The sequence below is a fragment of the Triticum urartu genome, chromosome 4A, assembly GCF_056163025.1.
Source record: "Triticum urartu cultivar PI428250 chromosome 4A, HENAU_Tu73, whole genome shotgun sequence".
In the NCBI taxonomy this organism is placed as follows: domain Eukaryota; kingdom Viridiplantae; phylum Streptophyta; class Magnoliopsida; order Poales; family Poaceae; genus Triticum; species Triticum urartu.
In genome coordinates, this window is record NC_141876.1 from 76,513,127 (window position 1) to 76,527,162 (window position 14,036).

Sequence of the window (14,036 nt, forward strand, 5' to 3'; positions counted from 1 at the left end):
TATTAAATTTTAATTTGCAGTCGACGCAACCTATCATAGATCCCAACAGTGGTATCAGAGTATCTGCTATAGGATTTGGATTCGGATCGTATGCATATTAGATATGTGGAGGCGATAGATGAGATATGTTGTCGTTGATAAGATCGGTTGTGTGCACGGCTGATGAGATCAACTGCACGTGGGGATCGATAAGGCTATGTTTTCTGATGATTGGGATCGATGAGGTCGTGACACGATCTACCCCTACCGGTCGGTTATCCGCCATCGGGGTTTACAGTGAAACGTAAATCCGAATCGGATTCACGATGATCGATGAGATCGGTCAAATCAGAGAATTCGGCGTGATCGGAGTTCAGATGTGATCTGTGATTTCCGAAAACGTGTGCGTAGCGCCTTGTATTTCGTACATGATCACTCAAACCGGTAGAATGCGATTCTATGCATAACTTTATTTTACAGGTTTTGATGTGAATAGTTTGGCTCATGTGTATGTGATGCATGTGTGTAAATTATACATGGCATGCGTGTCATGTTTGTCAGACGGTAGGAGCCAAAGTGTTGTCATTATATTGTATAACGACCTGCGTGTCGACTTGTGACTCTATGTAAAATTCATTACTAGTTATAGTAGTTGGATAATAGAGATCAGGTTGGTGGCTTGGCGTCCAGGCCTGACAAACAAGATGGAGTTCCTAGATGGCCATCGGAGTTGGAGCCAACCTGGAAGAACATCCATGAAGGAGCCATACTATTTCACAATATGTGTTTATTTGTGATTGTTATGCTTCCTTGTTTTCTATGCATGTTAGAATGGTAGAAAAGATCCCTCATGAATATCAAGCGAATTGCCATCCCCGATGTTGCACCTTCGCACGTCAAGTATGTCTAGTAGTGGGCTCATAAAATTGGGGTGCTGCTAGGTGTCCTTGAACTGAAGGGTTCATGTCGGACACGGACATGCACTGCATTAGGTTGACTTGACAAGGCTATCAAAACGGTTTTGGGCCTTGTGGCAAAAGAGGTCGGGAGCCGGGGTATGAGATACCTACCCGACCGACAGGAGTCGTATCGAGATACGATTAGCAAGGAGTTGCTTACCGGATAGACATGTTGTCTAGCAGTGATGCTAAAGCTCACTAGTCACATGTGCTAGTCGGATCCTGAATCACTAAGAGTTCGCGGAGGGATGCTGACTTCAGTGGGGGTATTTCTGTTTAAGGCTAGAATTACTCTACATAAACACATTGCTTAGTGATTGCATATTTTTCTATTGTAGATCAATGGCACCACCTGCTCAACCCAACTTTGCATTGAAATCAATTCTGGAAAAGGATAAACTAAATGGAACAAACTTTACTACCTGGTATATGTAACATCCCAAAATTCTAAATTTTGGAATGTTATATTAAATAAATAGTTGTGATTGTTTGTTTGATTTTTGTGTGATTGATTGTGTGAAACTGAGTGGAAATTGAAACTTTTTGAAAGTTGAATGAGAGGGAATAAAAGGACTTTCCCAAAACCTTCATCTTGCATTTTGATATCCAAGAATTCAAATTCATTTCATCACAAAACCCTAGAGTGAAGATAATATGACTTCTTCCATTTAAAGAAATGAAAAGGGGTTTGAAAATGATTTGAATTCCATTTGAAATATTTCAAATTTAGAAATTTTAAGCAACTCAATGAGTTCATAAAATGACTTCTTCATATTTGAAGAAAGAGAGTTGGAAGTTTCAAAGGAATAATTTGAAGTCACTTTGAAGTTATTTGAATTTCCAAATTTCAAATCCTTTTGGGAGTTATTTAGTTTTAATTCAAATTATTTTTATCCTAAAAATAAATAAATGGAAATAAGGGTAAAATGATTCCCTTCAATGGAAAATTAGGAGAAAATAAATTTGAAATCATTTTGCTATTTTTAAAAATGATTTTTATTGATTTTGAATGCAACAGTAGCACTGTTTGACTTTTATGAATTTTTATGGAATTTAGTTGAACTTGAAAAATAGTTCATCTTATTGCTGCTATTTTTTCTGAACATTTTGGTATATAATATTCCTATGTAAAATGTTTACTTATTTTCCTATTGAATTTTTTTCTTTCCGTTAAAAAAACACGCACGCACGCGCTGGCCAGCCGGCCCAGCAGCCACCCAGCCGCGCGGCCCACTGGCCTACTGGCCAGCCGGCCCAGTGCCCGACCGGCCAGGCCGTCCCAGGCCTGCCCGCGCCCGACCACCAGCACCCGAAGGCCTCCGCCTCGTCCGTCCGCTCCTCGTCTCCCTTCGCTCGCTACGTGCTGCTGCCGCTGATGCATGGGGCCCGCCCCCATCGTCCCCAACCTCCCGTTCATCCCGCTCGAGATAGAGCACGCACTCACGCTCCCGCAACCACCGGCACCATTGCCCCGGGATAAGGCTTATCCGCTGCACCCCGAGCCCTCTGCTCGTGCCTATAAAACCCCCAAGACCTCCTCTCTCCATTCAGTCAACTCGCACACCCCCTCGCCCCTCGCAGCGCTTGCCATCGCCGTGTGGATCTCGCCGGCCGAAGCTCCGTCGCTGGAGTTTGCCGTCATCTGTAAGGCCGCCTCGACCACGTTCTTCTTCACGAAGATACTGCCCGAGTCCATGTGCATTCGGTTGACATGTTTTCGCCGCCTAGGTCTCGCCGGAACCGCCGCCCCGACGACCTGCATCCTCGCTGGAGCACCGGAGCTCCGCCGCCTCCCTCCGCTCGTGGCTGGCCACCCCGCCGCCTGCTGACCCCACCAGCACGCCGCCCACGCCGCGCCCGACCTCCCCGACCCCTTCGCCGCCGCTGAGGACCGCCGGAGCCGCCGCCCTGTCCGTCGTCCGCCGCCTGAAGCCAGCGTCGCCGTCTCCTGCTCGTTGTCATCGCTTCTGTAAGGCGACCCCCTGTTCGCTTAGTTTTCTTTTATTCTTTTATTATTGGTTTAGTATTAGATCAGTTAACCGAGGTTTCCTTAAACCGCGGGTTTTATAAAAAACGATCAGTTTTTGTTTTAGTTAGCCGCCGCCGCTGTTTTACTTAGATAGCGACTGTTTGCCGTATAGGCTTCCACAGCGAACGTTGCTCAGCCACCCGCAAGCCGCCACGTGGCCAGGGCCTGTTCGTAGTTATTTCTTTCATGGTTAGGTCCCTGTAATTAGCAGATTAGTCCCTGAACTTTAGTTAGCCACAACTTTTTAACCGTAGATCCAAACTCGATGAAACCAGCGGCAAATTCTTCGTCATGATTAGATCTATCTAGTAGCATCATGTTTGTAAAACTTTTCCAGATTCAAATTTGAACTTTATTCAGATTTGAATTCAAACTTCAAATGGCCATATCTCCTAAACTGTAGCTCCGATTGATGTGATTCTTTTTGCAACGTGTCACCGTAGCCAAACCATATCACCTGGACCATTGTCACACTAATTTTCACACACTTAGGATCTGTCCATAGTAGTTTTACTCGTATGCCTTGTATGCACTATGCTTCACGTCACAAATTTTGAACCACATGCCTATGTTTCGTTGCACTTAGAATATTTTGTGATAGTTAAGTGTGTTGTATGTTCGTTTGGTTTTTCCAAGACTTTTGCTTTGCATGTTCTTCGTGGTTCTCTGAAATGATTGCTTATGTGAATGCAATGTTTGACTTTATAGATTTTCACCGGAGAGTGACGAATAGTTCTATTAATAAAATTTCTGAGAGCGATATAATCTTCATCAACTATTACCAGGCAAGTTCACATTTGACCATTCTTCCAACTACCTATGTTTATATTATGCACTTAGTCCTTTTGTTGTAGGATTGCATGGTAGGATTTATTGTTGCCAGATGGCTATGTCGTTACCTAGTAGTTCATTTGAGGTAGGTCTGATCTATACATCCTTGTCACCATTGTGTAAGTTTATTTCTGCCTCACAAATTTAGACGTGGATTGGGAAGTGTTCATGGCGAGACTTGAGTGACAAGGATGATAAAAAGGAACATGTTCTAGAGGATCCGCTTCCAGAGGAACCTGCCGATAATGCTAGTACCACAACCAAGAATGCCTACCAGAAACTCGTTGATGAATCAAACGAGATCAGCTGCCTCATGCTGGCTTGTATGGAGCCCGATTTGTAGCAGCATTTCAAAGACGTTGGGGCTTTCGATATGATCGAGAGTCTCAAGAGCATGTTTCAGGTGCAGGCTAGGACCGAAAGGTTCAACGTCTGGTGATCCTTGATGGATTGTAAGCTGAAGGAAGGTGATCCACTGAGCCCGCATGTGATCAAGATGATCGGATATGTGCAAGCTTTGGATCGGTTGGGCTTCCCGCTCTTGGATGAGCTGGCTACTGATGCAGTTCTGGGTTCTCTTCCGCCCAGCTATGGGACGTTCATCTCGAACTATCATATGCATGGCATGGATAAGAAGCTCACTGAATTGCATGGGATGCTCAAAGTGGCAGAGCAGGATATTAAGAAAGGCACGCATCAAGTGTTGATGGTGCAGAAATCGGCTAAGTTCAAGAAGAGTTGGTCCAAGAAGAAGGCTAAGGCAAAGGGCACAGAGATGGTAACCTCCGCCGCTGCGCCGAAGTCTGGACCGGACTCAAAGACCATTTGCTATCATTGCAAGGAAACTGGTCACTGGAAGAGGAACTATAGCAAGTGGCTTGCAGAGCATGGCAAGAAGGCCGGGAATGCTGCTTCAGGCAAAGGTACACTTGTTGCATATGTTATAAACGTTTACCTTGCTGACATACCTAGTAGCTCTTGGGTATTTGATACCGGATCGGTTGTTCATATTTGCAACTCGATGCAGGGGCTAGTAAGAACTAGGCGTGTGGCACAAGGGGAGATTGACATCAGGGTCGGCAACAAAGCAAGAGTTGCTGCGTTGGAGGTCGGCACGATGCAGCTCCAGCTTCCTTCTGGATTTATTTTGGAATTGAATAATTGTTATTACATTCCTGCACTTAGTCGGAACATTATTTCTGCCTCATGCTTGATGAGTCAGGGTTATGAATTCAATTTCAAGGACAATGGTTGTTCGATTTATTTGAATGGTATGTTCCACGGCTATGCACCCATTGTTGATGGGTTATTTATATTGAATCTAGAACAGGAACCAGTCTATAACGTGAATGCCAAGAGGCATAAGCCCAATGAGATAAATCCGACATACTTCTAGCATTGCCGGCTTGGACACATTAGTCTGAAACGCATGAAGAAGCTCCATGATGATGGACTCCTAACTTCGACCGACTTTGGGTCGTTCGAGACATGCGAATCATGCTTGCTCGGCAAGATGACTAAGTCTCTTTTCGCAAAGAGTTGCGAGAGGGAATCCGAGCTATTGGAACTGATACACAGTGATGTGTGTGGACCAATGAGCACAACTGCCAGAGGTGGCTATCAGTACTTCGTGACTTTTACCGACAACTTGAGTAGATATGGATATATCTATTTGATGAGGCATAAGTCAGAGACTTTTGAAAAGTTCAAAGAGTTTCAAAACGAAGTGGAGAATTAGCTCGGCAAGACTATAAAACTTCTACGATCTGATCGTGGAGGTGAGTACATGAGCCAGGAGTTTGATGATCATCTGAAAAGCAGAGGTATAATACCTCAGCTCACACCTCCGGGTACGCCACAGAGAAATGGTGTATCAGAACGGAGGAATCGCACCTTGTTGGACATGGTTCGATCTATGATGAGCAAGTCGGATTTACCCTTGTCATTCTGGGGATACGCTCTAGAAACTGCAGCTTTCACACTTAACAGGGTACCATCAAAATCCATAGACAAGACACCACATGAGATGTGGACCGGGAAGAGTCCCAGTTTGTCTTTTCTAAAGATTTGGGGTTGTGAAGCATTTGTCAAGAAACTTATGTCAGACAAGCTTACACCCAAGTCGGATAAATGCATATTCGTGGGATATCCGAGGGAAACCTTGGGATATAACTTCTACAACTGGGAAGAGAACAAAGTGTTTGTTGCTCGGAACGGGGTTTTCCTTGAGAAAGAGTTTCTTAGTCGGGAGGCCAGTGGGAGGACGGTCCAACTCGAAGAAATTCGAGGACCACTCGGGGACGGCTCGGCTGGTGATGAGATCATACCAGAGTCAGTTAGGGAACCCGTAGTGGAAGCGGCACTGGAACTACGGAGGCCGGAAAAATTGCGCAAAGTGCGCGATGTATTGTTGCTAGAAAGCGATGAGCCGGCCACATATGCGGAAGCGATGGTGAGCCCAGATTTCGAGGCATGGCTGGAGGCCATGAGATCCGAGTTAAAGTCCATGGATGAGAATCAAGTTTGGGACTTGGTTGATCCGCCGCCTGGCGTAACGGCCATTGGTTGCAAATGGGTCTTTAAGAAGAAAACCGATGTGGATGGAAATGTCCAGATCCACAAAGCTCGGCTTGTCGCTAAGGGTTATGGACAAGTTCAAGGAATTGACTACGATGAGACTTACTCGCCGGTAGCGATGCTGAAGTCGGTGAGGATCGTACTAGCTATAGCTGCATATTTCGATTACGAGATATGGCAGATGGATGTCAAGACGGCTTTCCTTCATGGAAATTTAACCGAGGACGTGTATATGATACAACCCGAGGGTTTTGTCGATCCGACTAGAACTAGTAAGGTATGCAAGCTCAAGAGATCCATTTATGGGTTGAGGCAGGCATCTCGGAGCTGGAACATTCATTTGGATGAGGTCGTCACTGGTTTCGGCTTCATCAAAAGTGAAGAGGACTCTTGTTTATACAAGAAGTTAAGTGGGAGCTCGATAGTGTTTTTGATCTTGTATGTGGATGACATACTACTGATCGGAAATGATATTTCAATGCTGAACTCGGTCAAGGAGTCATTGAATGGCAAGTTTTCGATGAAGGACCTTGGTGAGGCAATGTACATTTTAGGCATTAAGATCTATAGAGATAGATCAAGGAGGCTGCTCGGCTTAAGCCAGAGCACGTACATAGATAAAGTGTTGAAGCGGTTCGACATGAGTGAGGCAAAGAAAGGGTTCTTGCCACTCTCACATGGTATAAGGCTAAGCAAGACTCAGAGTCCTTCGACATCTGATGAGCGAAGCAGGATGAGTAGGATTCTGTATGCCTCGGCAATCGGATCCATCATGTATGCCATGATATGTACACGGCCCGATGTTGCTTTTGCAATAAGCCTAACAAGTAGATACCAGGCCAACCCAGGTGAGAGTCACTGGGCAGCGGTAAAGACTATTTTGAAGTACCTGAAAAGGACTAAAGAGATGTTCCTAGTTTATGGAGGTGAGGAAGAGCTCGTCGTAAGGGGTTACGCCGATGCTAGTTTCCAAACCGACAGAGATGATTGTCGATCACAGTCCGGATTCGTGTACGTCATGAATGGAGGAGTAGTGAGCTGGATGAGTTCCAAGCAAGATACAGTGGCCGATTCTACTACAGAAGCCGAATACATTGCGGCTTGTGAAGCTGCAAAGGAAGGTGTTTGGATCCGAAACTTTCTGGATGATCTTGGTATTTTTCTAGCCTCGGTAAAACCATTGGACCTTTATTGTGATAATTCTAGTGCCATCACAAAAGCCAAGGAGCCGAGGAATCACCACAAGGTCAGACACATAGATCGGAAATATCACCTGATACAAACGATCGTAAAGAGTGGTGATGTAGAGTTATGCAAAATTCACACGGATGCAAATGTTGCGGATCCGTTGACTAAGCCTCTTCCACAACCCAAGCATGAGGGGCACGTTAGAGCTATGGGCATTCGATGTCTATTTGATTGACTCTAGTGCAAGTGGGAGACTGTTGGAGATATGCCCTAGAGGTAATCATGTATGATGATATTTCCTATGTGTTTATGAATAAAGATAGTCCTTGGACATTATCAATGATGTGTATCAGCAAGTACGTGACTTGTTTGTGGGACTATGCATTGCATGATGACTGTCCTAAAAGGTCCCTAGTCGAAAGGGCTGTGTGGACGCGTAGCCAACCAGACTAGCATATGACACGGTCGATGGCTTGGTCTCACTAGCCATGGAGCATTGGATGCTAACCGGATAATATGGACTTGGAAGGATCTGGTCGGATTTGATGTAGTCGGATCCGAGTCGAGATAAGGTCCAAGTCGGACAGACCCAACTATGAGACGCAGCGATATGTCATCTGTGAGTCTCTAGTACAACATATGTTCTATGTCCTAAGACCTGAGCTGACATATGTACTCGGGATGGTGACAGACTTGCTTTGGGCTGACCAAATGCTACTCCGTAACTGGGTAGTTATAAAGGTAGGTTTCGGGTTTGTCCAGAACCATGCTGCGAGACGTGGTCGAGCAAGATGGGATTTTCCCCTCCGATCAGGAGAGATATACTCTGAGCCCCTCATGTGATCCGACCAGGATAAGCATGGCCATGCGACAAGGATTATGAGATAATCCGGTTTGTGGTCGGCATCACTAAAATGAGAAAGAGGTCGGACTAGCACAAGGATGACAGACTCGCCTTGAGCTCGACAACATGTATCGTGTGGCAAAAGGAATGGAAGTATGATGTGCAGGTTCGCTAACCAGCTTCATAGTCTGCTTGGTGTTCGGCATGCCTTGCTAGAGGCCACTACCAACCGTGCAGTTCGGAGGTGATCCGAACTGCGACCAAGCCGACTTGAACCTAAGGGGTCGCGCGCTTAAGGGAAGGAACCTACGAGGTCGGATCCGAGGACACTGGTCGGATGTGATCCGAACTGTATTCGGATTGTGGACGAGTAGACTTATGGGCTTTAGGGTCCGTGCGAGGCCCAAGTGTTGAGCCCGCGACGGACGCCTATATATAGTGGAGGTGCCGCACACTCACGGGGGTTGATCGCTTCGGCGCTGTCACTAGGGTTTGCATGTGTTGCGAATAGACACCTCCACTCGCCGCCGGTTGTGTGACCGGACCTAGCAGTCTGCCGCACGACGTTCCTCCTGCACGCGCGGATACCGTTAGAGGCGGTGCACTTGCGCCGCTCCGGCGAACCTATACATGAGAACCGAACACCGGCTATACGAGGGAGATCGGACGAGGAGGAGACGATCCACGCGGACGCGCTGCCCCAACTCTTCTTCCGCTGCACGGCACTGCGCGTCTAGTGGTAACGAACTGTGATCCATCTCCCGTAGCATGTTCTTGGTTGTTCTGCGCGTAGGAAATTTTAATTTGCAGTCGACGCAACCTACCGTAGATCCCAACAGAAAGGGCATGGGTTTCTGAACCCATGGTTCTCTTTCTTTACCATGTTTCCTAGCAACGAAGTCTCTCTTGCCATAACGTTGATTCTTTGATTGTGGGTTATCAGGATCAACAGCAGGTTCAATCTCTACATCATTATCATTACTAGGTTGAGCATCAGCATGAACATCATTATTAGCATTATCACTAGGTTCATGTTCATCACCAAATTGTGTCTCAGCATCAGAAATAGAAATGTCATTGGGATTCTCAGGTGTCTCTCTAGCAGGTGGCTATATCGGTTTTCTTTTTCTTTTTATTACTAGGACTAGGTGCATCAGTATTAACTCTCTGAGAATTTTGCTCAACTCTCTTAGGATGGCCCTCAAGATACAAAGGTTCCTGAGTCATTTTACCACCTCTAGTCATAACCCTAACAACATTATCATTGTTCTTATTATTCAACTCATTAAGCAAATCATCCTGAGCTTTAAGTACTTATTCTACTTGAGTTCTAACCATGGAAGCATGTTTACTAATAAGCTTAAGATCATTAATAGTTCTACTCATATAATCACCCAAGTGGTCAAGCATGTAAGCGTTACGTTTCAATTGTCTACTAACATAAGCATTGAAATTCTCTTGTTTAACAATAAAATTGTCAAACTCATCTAAGCATTGACTAGCAGACTTATTATGAGGAATATCACCTTCATCAAATATATGGAGAGAGTTTACCTCTACTACCTATATCGAGTTATCAAGACCATGTATTTCTTCAATAGGTGGTAGATTTTTAACATCTTCAGCTTTAATACCTTTTTCTTTCATAGATTTCTTTGCCTCTTGCATATCTTTAGGACTGAGAAATCGAATACCCCCTTTCTTCGGAGTTGGCTTAGGAGTTGGTTCAGAAAGTGTCCAATCGTTATCATTACACAACCAGCACAACTATCTAGGTGATCTCTGGAAGCATCGGTTAGTCCATTATAAAAGATATCAAGTATTTCATTTTTCTTGAGAGGATGATCAGGCAAAGCATTAAGTAATTGGAGAAGCCTCCCCCAAGCTTGTGGGAGACTCTCTTCTTCAAATTGCACAAAGTTAAATATTTCTTTTAAAGCAGATTGTTTCTTATGAGCAGGGAAATATTTTGAAGAGAAGCAGTAAATCATATCCTGGGGACTACGCACACAACCAGGAGCAAGAGAATTAAACCATAGTTTAGCATCATCCTTTAACGAGAAAGGAAATAACTTAAGAATATAGTAATAGCGAATTTTTTTCCTCATGAGCAAATAGGTGGCTATATCATTTAATTTAGTAAGATGTGCCACAACAGTTTCAGATTCAGAACCATAGAAAGGATCAGATTCAACCAAAGTAATTAACTCAGGATCGATAGAGAATTCATAATCCTTATCAGTAACAAAGATAGGTGAAGTAGCAAAATTAGGATCATATTTCATTCTAGCATTCGAGGATTTTTCTTTCAGCTTAGCCAACAATTTATTAAGATCCTCTCTATCATTGCAAGCAAAGAAGTCTCTAGCAGTCTCTTCATCCATAACATACCCCTCAGGTACAACAGACAATTCATATCTAGGGGGAGAATCATAATCTTCAGTTTCAAAAATATCATCAGTTTCAGTAATTTCATTCTCTCTAACACTAGCAAGTTGTTCATCAAGAAATTCACCTAGTGGCACAATATTATCAAGCAGAGAAGTAGTTTCATAATAAGCATCGTGCATAACAGAAGTGGAATCATCAATAACATGTGACATATCAGAATCAATAGCAGGTGCAGGTGTCGCAAGTTTACTCAAAACAGAAGGAGAATCAAGTGCAGAGCTAGATGACAGTTCCTTACCTCCCCTCGTAGTTGAGGGAAATATCTCGGTTCTTTGATCTTTCAAATTCCTCATAATGATAAGAAGATATAAATCCCAAGTGACTCAGAGAATAGAGCTATGCTCCCCTGCAATGGCGCCAGAAAAAGTTCTTGATAACCCATAAGTATAGGGGATCGCAACAATTTTCGAGGGTAGAGTATTCAACCCAAATTTATTGATTCGACACAAGGGGAGACAAAGAATATTCTCAAGTATTAGCAGCTGAGTTGTCAATTCAACCACAACTGGAAGACTTAATATCTACAGCAAAGTATTTAGTAGCAAAGTTGTATGGAAGTAACGGTAACGGTGGCAAAAGTAACAGTAGCAGTTTTGTAGGAATCGTAACAGTGGCAACGAAAAAGTAATGAAGCAAAGATCAATATGTGAAAAGCTCGTAGGCAATGGATCAGAGATGTATAATTATGCCGGATGGCATTCATCATGCAACAGTTATAACATAGGGTGACACAGAACTAGCTCCAGTTCAGCAATATAATGTAGGCATGTATTCCGAATATAGTCATACGTGCTTATGGAAAAGAACTTGCATGACATCTTTTGTCCTACCCTCCCGTGGCAGCGGGGTCCTAGTGGAAACTAAGGGATATTAACGCCTCCTTTTAATAGAGTATAGGACCAAAGCATTAGCACTTATTGAATACATGAACTCCTCAAACTACGGTCATCACCAGGAAGTGTCCCGACTATTGTCACTCTGGGGTTGCCGGATCATAACACGTAGTAGGTGACTGTAACTTGCAAGATAGGATCAAGAACTCAAATATATTCATGAAAACATAATAGGTTCAGATCTAAAATCATGGCACTCGGGCCCTAGTGACAAGCATTAAGCATAGAAAAGTCATAGCAACATCAATCTTAGAACATAGTGGATACTAGGGATCAAACCCTAACAAAACTAACTCAGTTACATGGTAAATCTCATCCAACCCATCACGGTCCAGCAAGCCTACAATGGAATTACTCACGCACGGCGGTGAGCATCATGAAACTGGTGATGGAGGATAGTTGATGATGAAGATGGCGACGGATTCCCCTCTTCGGAGCCCAGAACGGACTCTAGATCTGCCCTCCCGAGGAAGAACAGGCTTGGCGGCGGCTCCGTATCGTAAAACGCGATGAACCCTTCTCTCTGATTTTTTTCTCCCTGAACATGAATATATGGAGTTAGAGTTGAGGTCGGTGGAGGTCCGGGGGGCCCACAAGGTCAGAGGGGGCACCCCACAGGGGTGGGCGTGCCCCCCACCCTTGTGGCCAGGGTGTGGGCCCCCTTATATTGATTCTTTCGCCAATATTTTTTATTAATTCCAAAAATGATCTCCGTGAATTTTCAGGTCATCCCGAGAACTTTTATTTCTGCACAAAAATAACACCATGGCAATTCTGCTGAAAACAGCATCAACCGGGTTAGTTCCATTCAAATCATGCAAGTTAGAGTCCAAAACAAGGCAAAAGAGTTTGGAAAAGTAGACACGACAGAGACGTACCAGAGAGAAATCATAAGAAAAGACTTGCCCTCTCCTATTTAAGAGAAGACAAGAGATGATCTCTTAGCACAATATGTCTCATCATGTTTTTAGGAATAGCTAATTATTAAAGATAAGGCTAAGAGATGACCCATTGTAGACATGTTTTTTGTCATCTCTAAATTACATGTAAGACTTAAGATAAAACAATCTTATCAACCATTGTACATGCTCTTACACATCTTTTCACTAAAACAATAGGATAGATAGCGTAGTAGGCGGGGGTTGCAGGGACTAGCAGAAATGAACAAGGACAATGACCAGTCAGGACAAATGTGGCTATCCCTCCTGCTCCAAAACTAGTTCGTCTGGATGCTGGGCAAGTTGGATCTCCAACTCTTCCTTCAGTGTGTTGTCACACCAACCCTTCAGCAAGAGTACCTTGAGTTCAGTTAGGGCATGTTTGGTTGCCATCTCTCAACTAGGCTGCATTGCATGACATTGTGAGTTGGGTCTGGCTAAGTACAAACAACATTAAAACCAACATCTGCAACATGTTTTGTTGTCTACATCGACACTTCCTGCATTAGGGGGTATCTTTGCGCACGGTGTTTGGTTACCTGCATTTTCTGAACTCACACATAAGCACATTGTTTGGTTGCACATAGGGTATGAGAGCATCTCCAACAGGCGCCGGTCGCGCCGCGCGCAAAAAACAGATATGCCGCGCGCACATCGCCTGGTTTGGCGCGGCGCGCAGCGCTGGCTCCAGCAGTCGCGCTAAAATGCAGCGCGCACGCGCCGCTCCAGCAGCGCGCAAAAATGCAGCGCGCGCGACTCGCACAAACAACATATGCATTCGAAAACAAAAGCAAAAAAATCAAAAACAGACAAAAATAAATAGTTCAATTTCATTTATTACAACTCAAACAAACAGTTTATCGTTCAATACAACAAATAGTGCAATTAAACACAACAAATAGTTCAACAATACAATAACGAACGCACAAATCATGATGCTCTTTGTCGTCCATTCCATGCCACCACTCCTCAATGAGATCCTTCTGAAGATCATTATGCGCTGCAGGACGTCGAATGGCATGATAGGAGGCAACAAAACGGGCCACCCTTTCAGCCCTCCATCGCACTCGCACGGGATATCCCAAGAGCTCATACTGAGAGTAGTCTACATCTTGGCCACGCTCATTCTCGATGATCATGTTGTGCATGATCACACAAGTGTGCATTATGTACCAAAGCATCTTTTGATCCCAAAATCTAGCCGGTCCTCTCACAATAGCAAATTGGGCTTGCAAAATCCCAAAAGCTCTCTCCACATCTTTTCTAGCCGCCGCCTGAGCATTGTGGAAATCAAGATTTTTCTTACCTTCTGGCTTTTTCAACGGCTTGACAAAGGTTTGCCACTTT